This window comes from Pongo abelii, chromosome 10 (genome assembly GCF_028885655.2).
Source record: "Pongo abelii isolate AG06213 chromosome 10, NHGRI_mPonAbe1-v2.0_pri, whole genome shotgun sequence".
In the NCBI taxonomy this organism is placed as follows: domain Eukaryota; kingdom Metazoa; phylum Chordata; class Mammalia; order Primates; family Hominidae; genus Pongo; species Pongo abelii.
Window position 1 is genome coordinate 125960020 of NC_071995.2, and position 12514 is coordinate 125972533.

Below are 12514 nucleotides of genomic sequence, written 5' to 3' on the forward strand. Positions count from 1 at the left end.
CAAAGGACTGAGTTTTTCTCTCATGTAAAGAGAATAATAGGAAAAACACACGTTTTTATTGCCTTTTCGGTATAGATCTGCCTGAGTCAACAGGAAATTACACAGAAGCCTGCAGGTATAAAGCCAAGACAAGGTGTGGGCTGCTTGGTTGCTAACAAGTGAAGTCAGGTCACTTATATGGCATTGAAGATACAGAATAAAGTCATTGAGGCCACAAGAAGCAAGTTAGTTATCACAAAGTTGAGGGTATAAACAACCTCCCATCACGAACGTGATTTCCACCATAGGTGAAAGGCCATTTGGCCATGTAAGTTTCCTTATTCAACTACTATCTCAGTTTTTCAGTTTCCATCTTCAGCTATAATTTCTTGCCTAGCCTAGAGGCTACAGTCGTTCACATGCTGAGACAGCCTAGAACTACAGCAAGAGAGGAAGGACAGACAGGAAGGTCACTAGATTTTAAAGACTCATGTCCTTTTTGCAGTGCAAATAGAAAAGTTACTATGTCTGGCCATAAAAGCAAATTCAATAGAAATGAATAAATATAATAAAAATTCCAGCTAGATCCTCATCCCTGAGCCGGAATGGGCTCTCCCTTTGTTAGAGAGGGGGATTAAAAAGTTAAAAGAACACACCTTCACCAAACAGATTTTCTGCTTCATGCAACCAGGCAGACTAAAGGAGAATTATAATGGGAAATGGTTTTTCACCATATGGTTTAATATCATTTAATATGGAGGCTGGTGCCACCTAAAATCACCTTTCACTGCAGCTGAGGCACACACTGTCTACCTAGGGGCACCAGTAAGCTCCAATGGCTTCATTTTACCGTCTAAGAGAAGTGATTTATCCAAGATGTATGGAAGATAAGAACACACGACACTAATCTCCAAGTTGATGGTGGTTCTGCCATATTGATCATCTTTAAAAACACCAAGACATTTAGGAATTTTAAGTATCGGTATCCAGAATACTAACTACTTGGAGTATGCAATGACATACTCATTTGAGTGCTAGCTATGGGCACAAGATTCAGGGAGATATTGGTTTATAGAACAAGTATGATACCTGCAGTTTTGGAGTTTTAAACTTCGTGTTGGATTAACAGAAAACAATAGCAACAACAACAAAGCCCAATTTGAAGGCAAAGCAAAAGCATGCAATTTTCTTCAAATACAGTAAGACTCCATTTGTTACTGAGAACAGTTCTTGCCTTCATCAATTCATAGATCTCATTCACTGAAAACACACGGTCCCTCAATTTGACTCAATCTCTTCATGATGAAACTGCATCATTTACATATGTTCAGTATGTTATCATTTAATCGAACAGGCAGAGGATAGTAGTAACTTGATTTTTAACGATATAGTAAAAACACATTTAATTGCCCCCTTTTGACCTATAGAAAATCAATGTAATTTTACATTAAACTTGATTTCAATTCTGTTAGATTGCTAAACATATTTCCGGGAGTATGTTTAAGGATGTGAAACAACACACGCAATATTAAAATGCATCTAGACAGGGATCATCTCGCCCTGATCCCAGGACACCATTTGCACATGGAACTCTCATTTGCTTAATGGGAAAGATGCCCCTGCAACAGTGAGGGAGCTGCCTGCAGGAAAGAGGAAGGTAGGAGGAAGGGTTACAATTACGTTTTCCCTATCATTAGTCTTCATTCTTGAATTCATAAGTCAAAGCCGAAGTTTACATTCCTCACAATGCTGAGACATTAGTGGAGTGTGGAAAAACATCCATCCTCTTAGACTGATAATGTCCTTAATGTGCCAGGAGGCTTTGTGTGCTGTGCCTCATGGCCAATTATACAAGTTCATTTTTCCACACCCGTCTCTAGGTTCAGACGTGAAGTCCACGTCGTGAATGTAAAAGCAGACCCCTATGACCTTCATGAGATGGGTTTCTAAACACACTTAGAAGCAAGCCCCCACCCCCACAATCCTCACTGTACACACAGAAAACAGACAGCTCTCCTGGGATAATTCAGTATAGCCCAAATCCTAAACCAATCCCCAAAACTAGAGGTTTAAACTGATAGCTCGAGGCCATATTAGCCTCCCATGATTGGTGTCTCAATCCTTTTGTGTTGGCCTGTTCAAAGTTTAAAAAAACTTAATTACCTATTTAAAATGAGGAGTGGGGTGAAAACATCATATCAAATTCTAGGTTTCTGTCTTCTCTTGTGAAATAAAAACAAAAACATAATATTTGCTTATGATACTACATTGCTGCCTGGAAACTACTAAAAAAAAAAAAAAGAGTATTTATTTATTACCTTTGCACAGGGCTTAGACTGTTCCTATTCCCACTGTCTCCAGTCTCCATGATTCCTTTAAATCAATTGATCAATCCATCAATCAATCAAGCACAAACATGCATATTTTTCATGTACTTCCTTCTTATATGATTACATAAGTCCTTCTACTTATCCCATTTATTTTATTTATTCAACTTGAGCTGTCTCCTTGGAACACTCTTCATGGTTAAACATGGAAGCTCTACATTTCAGTGCCCTGAGTTTGAGTCCTGACCTTGATTTGTATCCACGGCATGACCTTGGGGAAGGTCCAGAAGTTTGGGGAGCCTATTTCTTGAACTGTAACATGGGGATAATAATAGTAGCTACCTCTTTGGGCCACTGTGAGAAGCAATGAGATACTGTGTAGGAAACAGCACCAGGCCCGGGGAAACCCTGCAGTGCTTGCTGCTGCTGCTGATGTGGCTACTGTCCCTGTTGCCATTCATTCTCTCATAAAGTCGGTTTCAAAAGGAAGGCTCAAATGCACCATTGTCCTTCCCTCTGCCTTCATCAAGCACAGAAACAGAGGGAGACCGACAGCCACACCTGATATTTACTATCCTGACACTGTCTTCCCCACAGCCTTGGGCTCTAAGCCAGAGGAAACCGGCAGTGCTTTCTTGTGGGGAAGATGGGGCAGGCCTGCCAGGCAAAAGGGTTTTGACACAGCAGCCTAAAAATAAGAAGGTTTCTCAAAAATTATGATGGAGAAAAGGAGAGATTCTGTAAGTATTAGGTTAGTGCAAAGGTAATTGTGGTTTTTGCCATTATTTATTTATTTATTGTTATTATTATTTTTTGAGAGGGAGTTTTGCTCTTGTTGCCCAGGCTGGAGTGCAGTGGCGCGATCTCGGCTCACTGCAACCTCTGCCTCCCGGGTTCAAGCGATTCTCGTGCCTCAGCCTCCCGAGTAGCTGGGACTACAGGTGCCCGCTACCACGCCCAGCTAATTTTTTGAATTTTTAGTAGAGACGGGGTTTCACCATGTTGTCCAGGCTGGTCTCAAACTCCTGACCTCAGGTAATCTACCCACTTTGGCCTCCCAAAGTCCTGAGATTACAGGCGTGAGCCACCATGCCCAGCCTATTTATTTATTTATTTAGAGACAGAGTCTCCCTCTGTCCCCCAGGCTGGAGTTGAGTGGCGCTATCTTGGCTCATTGCAACCTCTGCCTCCCGGGTTCAAGCCATTCTCCTGCCTCCGCCTCCTGAGTAGCTGGGATTATAGGCATGCACCACCACACCCAGCTACTTTTTGTCTTTTTAGCAGAGACGGGGTTTCATCATGTTGGCCAGGCCGTTCTCAAACTCCTGACCTCAAGTGATCCACCCGCCTCGGCATCCCAAAGTGCTGGGATTACAGATGTAAGCCATGGCACCCAGCCTTGCCATTACTTTTAATGGCAAAAACCGCAGTTACTCTTGTATCAAGCTAGCAGGTTCCTTCAAGGTACTGTTGTAGTAGGTTCCTTGTACTGTTCTAGCAGGTTCCTTTGGCGTACTGTTCTAATAGGTTCTTTCGGTGTACTGTTCTAGTAGGTTCCTTCGACATACTGTTCTAGTAGGTTCCTTCAGCATACTGTTCTCCTTGTTGGAGCTGCTGATACCTGGCTCTGCACCCTGCTGATCCATTCCCCAACAGTCACCAGATCCACTTATTCACTCATGTGGAATTTCTGTTTGATTTGGGAACTGCTTCGTGACAGCACAATGCTCGATGCTGGGATGGTTGAGCTGAAATGACACAAACATGGTCCCTATGCTCAGGGGAGGTCATTCTAGGGGCAAGGAGACTGCAATAAGCAAATAAACTAATGATGTTTCAGATACTGGTGAATATTATTACAAAAATAAACTCCAGACAATAGTTTTTAAAGATCCTTGGGGAAGGTCTCCCTAAGAAGGGAAATCTGAATGAAGAGTTAGTCAGCCATGGAAAGACCCAGAAGATGAGACTCTAAGCAGGTGACCCAGTGCAGAGGCCCTGGGGTTGGCACCAGGTCCCATGTTCACTGATCAGATGGGCCTGCGTGGAAGATGCCAAGCACACATTATCTCATGCAATTATGCCAACAACCCAGTGAGATGGATAAACTATTATCCCCATTTTGAGGATGAAGAAATGGAGGTATGGGGAGGTTAACAGTTCCCCTGTAAGTGAGGGAAAGAGAAATTCAACTTAGGTAGTGTGTTCTTCCTTCCAGAAGTGAGATGCTCGGTTACTCAGCTCTGCAGGCCAGCTTCGTATTCGTGAGCCTGGCGTTCCACCTGACTGACCCATGGTCAGCTCAGCCTTTTCCCTGTCCACCTCAGTTCCAATTGCTCCACGTCTGGCCACCCCTATGAAACTCACCAGTTTTGATTTCTGTTCAAATAACCTTGGATAGCAAAGGGACTGCTATTGGAGAACGAAGCCATGCTGAGCACAGACTTCAATAAAAGATGGATCTCACGTTTGTGAAAGAATATTCCAAAGTGGTACACGGGGGCTATTTCTATTTTTTCTGTTCAGTGTTCATGGGGTTTCCCCTAACTCTGTGCATGAAGACTGTAGTTAGCTTTTAGAAAAACTAACTATGCCATAGCTATACAAACTTCTTTTTCCCTTAAAACATGAGAAGCCTTAGTTGTAAAAATAGCTGTGAAATCTTTATTATTTCTACTACTTGGAAGAGGAGCTTGCATAATCCACTCGGGTTGTGTATACATGATCTCCAGCCCTGCTTAGTTGTGAATTGTCTCAAGAAGAAAATATTGGATATACTACCCACTAATCGCCCATTAACAAGCACATATGTGTTGTGATACAAAGAGCTCTTTAAGTGGATTAATTGAAAGCATCGCTGAATGAGCTGGAGGATTTCAGCTAATGACTTTGAAAAAGCACTTGAAACAATTAATGGTGACTAACGAAACTAAATAGTATAATAAATACCACTGTCGACATTTTGATAGGAAAAGTCACCATACAGAGGTCGTCCTTATTTCAGAAAGTAGAAGCAGCACCCAGGAGAAGTTTAAAGTCAGGACAGTCTAACAGAATGATCTAATTCTTGCTTACTCTTAGTCCCAAAAAGGCAGGCTTTCATGGTCTGGATAAAAAAGTGTGGAGTACATACCCTAGACCCCAATCAAGTCCGTTCCTAGCCTGCAACGTTTGTTCTGTCGTCTCGCACAGTTGGGAAAGGCATCTTCAGTCTTCCCACGTACATTTTCTGGAATTGTCTTTCAAGGCACAGAAGCCTAAAAATCTGTGATGATTGGCCAGGCGTGGTGGCTCACGCCTGTAATCCCAACACTTTGGGAGGCCGAGGAGGGCGGATCAGTTGAACTTAGGAGCTCGAGACCAGCCTGGCCAACATGGTGAAACCCCTTCTCTACTAAAAATACAAAAATTAGCTGGGTGTGGTGGCAGGTGCCTATAGTTCCAGCTACTTAGGAGGCTGAGGCAGGAGAATTGCTTGAACCTGGGAGGTGGAGGTTGCAGTGAGCCAAGATTGTGCCACTGCACTCCAGCCTGGGCAACAGAGCAAGACTCCATCTCAAATAAATAAATAAATAAAGCAAAACAACCTGTGATGCTCTAGTAGGGTCTCCTTAATTCTCTGGAGCCTGATGTGGAGTTCTTCTTAATGTCTTAGATCTTGTTTGGACTTATAAAATATTTTAGTTTTATCTTTTTTTTTTTTGAAACAATATCTCACTCTGTCTCCCAGGCTGGAATGCAGTGGCAAGATCTCGGCTCACTGCAACCTCTGCCTCCAGCATTCAGAGGATTCTCCTGCCTCAGCCTCCTGAGTAGCTGAGACTACAGGCACACGCTGCCACCGCGCCTGGCTAATTTTCGTATTTTTGGTAGAGATGGGGTTTCACCATGTCGGCCAGGCTGGTCTGGAACTCCTGACCTCAAGTGATCTGCCCGCCCCTCAGCTTCCCAAAGTGCTAGGATTACAGGTATGAGCCACCATGCCCAGTCCTGCCCCTCCTTTTTTTAAATTTAGCTTTTATTTTAAGTTCACAGATACATGTGCAGGTTTGTTCTTTAAGTAAATTTGTGTCATGGGGGTTTGTTTTATATGTTAGTTTTTTTGATTTCACTAATTTTTGTCCATCTTACTTCCAGTTGTGTTCAGTAGGAGTTTTGGTTTTCTAAGAATTACAATTTAAAAAAAAATTCATAGTTATTCATATGCTTATTAGCTATTTCATCTATTTCCTGATAATTAATTTTTTGAATGTGCCTTCAAGTTGAAATTAATAAATCCAGTAGGATATTCCAACTACCTCTTACCTCTTTATCATCTCGGAGTTAGCACAAATACATATCTGGGTCGTGACGGTAATGGGCGAGTGTGAAATATAAACTGAAGCTCATTTTCACAATGATACAAATAATAATAAGGCCAGCCCGTCCTCTGTCTCAAACATTTTCCTCGGGTCCTGAGGATACCACCTATTTCCAAAGCAGACTGGCCAGTTCAGAACAGAACAGATATTTTTCAGTCTTTGCAGTCGTTGTGGCACTGATGCAGGGAAGGTTAATAAAATCCATAGATTAAAAAGCCACTGCCTTTTTTTTTTTTTTTTTTTGCCATCAACCACTGAAAGAGTTACTAACAATCACCGATATTTCATGTTTTGGGTTTTGTTTCCTCCTTAAAAGTTGACAGATTTTAAAGCTCAGAAAAGTCACAGAGCAGACAAAAGGAGTAGAATCTTAAAAAAAAAAAAAAAAAAAAAAAAAAAAGTCTTCTGATGAGAAAGCAGAGTTTGAGTCCACTTTTAAAACAGGAAATTCAGATTACCTTGAATAAGCAGCTTCAGCAGTATTTACATATCAGCAGCTGATCTCCGCACAGTTTTCCTAAGTGCTCTTGCCTACTTTTTTGACTGTGATAATTACTACTACTCTAGAAAACACCTTCCTCTATTTCAGGGACAACTTGAGTCCTAACGCCAATATACAGTAGAGGGGACTGAAGTCCTCCACACTTGTCCTGCAGACTGTGCTCATTCCGCTGAGCCCCGAGCTGTCTGGGGGAGAGGAGCTGCCTGTGGCCATTTCCATTCTCTCCCTTCCGCTTCTCTAGCGGATAATTCCTGCCGGCCGTTTAACACTCCTGCGGGAGTGCTGGGAAAGGAAGAGCACGGTCCCTTTAAATGATACGGAAGCGGGGAAGGAAAGCGCTGGCTAGAAAGGGCCGGGTCCCTGGCTAGGCCTCTAGCCCCAGGGACCTAGGTGAGGACGGGCACTCCTGCTTTTCCAAGACCACCCTGGCCCGCCACGCCCCCGACCCTGGGCCTGTAAAAACCCAGGACCCTAGCAAGGCAGAGACAGAAGCTGCTGGAGGGCGAGAGGAACGCTTCAGTGGAAGAAGACAGAAGCGGCTGGTCATGGAGAGCACGTCAGCCGAAGAACACACCTACAGACGCCGGCTCGCCCGCCGGCTCCCCGGCAGGCCATCGACCAGGGGGACAAAGTGGAGTTTGGCCTGGGCAGCAGGAGGACAGCCCGGGCACCCACCGGCCCAACTCCAGGGGAAAGCCATCTCCCTTCTGGAGTCGCCTAACTCCAGGGGAAAACCATCTCCTTTCTGACTCTCCTGTCGGCGGAGAGTTACTTCCACTCAATACAACTTTGCAGTCATCCTCCAAGCCCACGTGTGATCCGATTCTTCCTGTACACCAAGGCAGGAACCCGGGGTACAGAAAGCCCTCTGTCCTTACGACAGGGTAGAGGGTCTAATTGAGCTATAGAACGAGAACTAAGAGCGCACTCTGGAACACACGCCCTCTGGGGCTTCAGCTGTAAACATCCACCCCTAGACACTGCCATGGGGTTGGAGCCCCACAACCTGCCCATCTGTAGGCCCCATTAGAGGTACGACCAACGGGGCACTGAAGAAGCGAGCACACCCCATCGCACGCCCTGCAAGGGGGACAGGGGAACCTTTCCCATTGCAACACCACCGCTGTGGCTGCATGTAGCTGCTATAAGAAAAAGACCCCATTCTTTGGCACAGCTGAAGCAGGACTCTTCTCGTTCTTCTCCCGGTAGGTTCCTCCCCGTGGAACTTTATTATCCTCATCTGTGTTTTTTGCCTGGGGCAGCTCCTTCAGGTAGCCAGTTCCTTGTTGGACTTGCCCCAGGGGTTAGATGGCAATTCAGGTGGTTCCTACAACCCAGAAGCAGGACAGAATCTTTTGTGCGACAGTATTTTGCCTAATTGCTTGAAGGCCCTTCATTCCTAGGGACAAGTTGACATCAACATTCAAATATAATGAAAATTGTTGAGCATCTTTCCTAGGCCACTAGGAAGGGGAAAATGTATGGTGCTACAAATCATAGGCTTTTACTAGCCAATGGGTAAGTGGGGAAAAGGAGTCTTTTTATTTATACTTGTTTGTTCTCTTCTAGATATTACAGATGTGTAAGATAACACTGAACTAATGGTATTACGTCCCTCTCTACTTAGTTTTTACTATTGAAAGTATTCCTCCTTCATATCATCTCAGAAAATACATAGTGATAGGATTACGGTGACAGTTCCCTTTGGTCATGAGAGCAAAACGCAGAGCAGTGGAATTAAAGGACACCTGGAACTTAAGGCCTCTAATCAGGCCATGGAGATACAGGATGGTACATTTGGGGACATTCTCCAACCAGGTTTTTAAGGAAAAAATCACATTATTTTCGAGGATGTACACACAGGCCTTATAAACACATAAACAGTTTCCAGTAAATGGCTCTTTTGGGACCCAGTTTTAATGGTAAAATCAGTATGATGTTTATTTAACCAATGTTGTGGGTAAACCAGATGCCCTGCCTCTGGTATCCCTCAGATTCTCTTTTTCTTCTGTGTCCAGACACAGGGCTCCAGCCCTTCCCCTCCTTACACAGTGGGGATGTCAGCACCACAGCCTCCCTTTGCTTCTGTGCCTGGGAGGAAGGAAGCTGCCTGCTCTTGCTCCTAGTCCTGCCTCTCCCTCCATCTCTGGGTGCCTGTACCTCCCATCATAGTACTGTTTTGTTTTGTTTGTGTCATAGTAGACACCACCCTGATCTCATTTAATCACCTAAAGGAGATACTTAAGCAATGCGGGTGTCACAGATTCACTTTAAGGATGCAAGAGTAAAGAAAGGGTCTAAAACGAGTAAATACAATAAAAATCTTGATAATAGGGTGTAACTGTGTCTCCTTTGTTAATAGGCAGGGTGAGGGGGGGAGCAGGAAGTAACTCAGAGACAGAAAGTTAAGGGTGCAGACTGTAAGAAGGGCTCTTTCTCCCCACTCCCTCCTTCCATCCATCCCCTCCCCTTCCTCTCTCTTTCCTGCTGCTCCTCCATCTCTCATCTCTGTTCCTAGAAGCTGCAACTTCAGATCCACCATTTCTCCTTTATTTCTTTCAAGATATAAATTAACTGTTTTGCTAAACCACTTTTCACCATACCCAAAGCTTTATATGTTTTTCAACAAAGTATATTCAAGTGGTTCCCTAAATAAGAGTTCAGAAAGTCTAAGATGAATGGAAATCTTCCCATAACATATGGAAGTAGGACAAAAATGATGCTTTACGATAACAAAACAAACACAGAAATAAAATGTCCCATTCCTACGGGAACTAGTGCTCCTAGGTGTCATCAGAAAGCCGGCTCTATTAAGTAGGCTCCCCATTTCCCTTTCCTTTTTATATCATTTTTAAAAAGCATGAAGTATTGCTAAATTGGAGTCAGCTTGGCAAAGTCTTACACTGTCCCAGGAGTTATAGGTATGGTATGCCATGAATATTTTAGACCGTGAAAGACATTTTCTACTTTAGGAAATTACCATAGGTGTGAATTATGGTCCTTATATGCTGTGAGTAGCAGTTGTTCTTTTCAGGTATCTCTATTTATCTATAAAATGGGTACACGTCACATTTTCAAGTGGTATTTATAAATCACCGTGTTCTGGTTTGCACAAACCCTCCCGTGCTGCAGTCGACCTGATTTACTCATTTGTTTTTTTCACTTCTCTGTTGATGCGGCCCCTGGAAAACTGCACAAATTCAGTTTTAATTGAACCCATGATCAGTGCTACAAAGGGGGGAAAAAGGGAAGGCCTGTTATGTGACAGATAAGTGTTACCTGTTTTCCTAGTTTCAGTCCTGAACATGTCTCCGAGTGACGTTGGAGGCCTAAACAATGGATAGGGCAGGCAGGTGAAACCCATCTTCCCACCGAGCTTTACAGACTAAAGTCATTTCAAGCTCCATTAAATCATGATTCATCTTTGCTTGGCGATGGACATATTATTCTGACTAAATACATTTGTTTCGAGGAGCTGATATGCTTCGAAAATTGTGTGTACAAGGGCTGGACAGGACATTCTAGTTATTGTGAGGGTTTTAAAACTGGTGAAAAATGTGCCCGTGGCTAAGAATAATGTAAATCCTGATATGTTAACTTTAAGCAACACGCTGAGCCGTGACAGTATTTAATTATTTAGCTGTGGTAAGGCAAAACGTTTCCAGGTCGGACATACTGCTTGACTTGACATTCAGAAATTTAATGCTGCCTTTCCATAGAGTGACACCATTTGACAAGGCCAGGACTCATGTCACCCAGCCTGCTCCTGCCTGCCCTGACCTCCTCCATTAATGCCCTTGTTACTGATATAAAAGGGACACATTTAAATGTTTCACGAAGAAAAAGCTCCTGAAGCTTTCAGGAAACATACCCCAAGGTCAAGGAAGTTTGCATTAAGAGCAATCTGACCTCTCTTTCATCCTTTTTTATTTTTTTAATTCCAAAAAATTACTTCATTTGTAGTATGCTTCTTTAAGTCTATAGTTGCTTCTCAGCTAAGTTAGAGATCTCAGTATTTTTATGAAAGCACAGAAACAAGGCAGAGACGGTCCTACGGTTTCTCTGCACAAAGCCACATGCTCTCTTATAGCTCACAAGTAAGATCTCTTTTTAAATAACAATAAACACTGTTGATTACACACCTTCTATGTGCTAGGCTCTAGGCTGTATACCAAGTGCTTTAGGGATTTTGTCTCATTTACTTCTCAACTTTGTAATGAATTATATGGCTAACGTTGATGGAGAATTTATTATCTGCCAGGCACGCTTCTAAGACACATGACTTGGCTGGTGCGGTGGTTTATGCCTGTAATTCCAGTACTTTGGGAGGCCAAGGTTGGTAGATCACTTGAGGTTAGGAGTTTGAAACCAGTCTGGTCAATACAGAAAAACCCTTTCTTTACTAAAAATACAAAAATTAGCCTGGCGTGGTGATGTGTGCTTGTAATTCCAGCTACTTGGGCGGCTGAGGCAGGAGAATTGCTTGAACCTGGCAGGTGAAGGTTGCAGTGAGCTGAGGTCATACCACTTCACACCAGCCTGGGCGACAGAGAGAGACACTATCTCAAGAAAAAAAAAAAAAGGGGTGGGGGGAGGAAAAAGGAAAATAAATATACATGATTCATTTTTTAATCTTGTGAAGTAGATGACACATTTTGGTTTCCTATTGTTGCTTTAAAAATTACTATAAACATAGATGCTTAAGAGAACACAAATATATCCTCTCACAGTTTTATAAGCTAGAAGTCCAACACAGGCCTCCCCAAACTGAAACCAAGACCTTGGCAGTCTTGAGCTTCTGAAGCTCTGGGATGAATCAGCTTTGAACTTAATTTAGGCTTTTGGCATCATTGAGTTCCTTGAGACGGTAGGGCCCAGGTTCCATTTTCTTGCTGGCTGTCTTCTGGTGGTCTTTCTGAGCATTTAGAGGCCACCCATATTCCTTGGTTCATAGCATGGCCTCCTTCCTCCATCTCCACGGCAAGTCCAGACCTTCTCACACTTGTAAAATCTCCACTTTCTCATCTGTCTCATTTGAACTCTGCTTTCCTTTTCTGCTACATATCTTTGACTTACAACCAGAGAAAGTTCCCTGCTTGTAAGAGCTCATTGATTATGTTGGGACCACCCAGATAATCCAAGATAATCTTTCTGTTTCAAGTTCCGTAACCTTAATCACATCCGCAAAGTCTTCTTAGTGGTGTCACAGATCCTGGGGACATCTTTGGCCCCTGGTATTCTGTCAGGGCACCTTTAGTCTTCCAGTTCTAACAAGGTTAGAACTGAGGCTAGCTATAAAACAATTGCTTGCCCATGAAAAAAGAGCTTATAAATGGTAGCACCAG

The 12514-nt window shown here is 43.3% G+C and overlaps 2 long non-coding RNA genes across 4 annotated transcripts in view; one reads left to right on the forward strand and one right to left on the reverse strand.

The window, feature by feature from the left end:
* Positions 1–7345, reverse strand: part of LOC103892161 (uncharacterized) — a 61078-nt gene extending 53733 nt beyond the window's left edge. For all 3 annotated transcript variants that reach the window (XR_008512245.2, XR_010135850.1, XR_656390.4), the window contains exon 1: positions 7126–7345. This is a non-coding gene — a long non-coding RNA (uncharacterized LOC103892161). The remainder of the gene's footprint in view (positions 1–7125) is intronic.
* A 110-nt stretch (positions 7346–7455) lies between these two features.
* LOC129049272 (uncharacterized) overlaps positions 7456–12514 on the forward strand; it is a 56249-nt gene continuing 51190 nt past the window's right edge. Inside the window, exon 1 of the long non-coding RNA XR_008512246.2 lies at positions 7456–8374. This is a non-coding gene — a long non-coding RNA (uncharacterized LOC129049272). The remainder of the gene's footprint in view (positions 8375–12514) is intronic.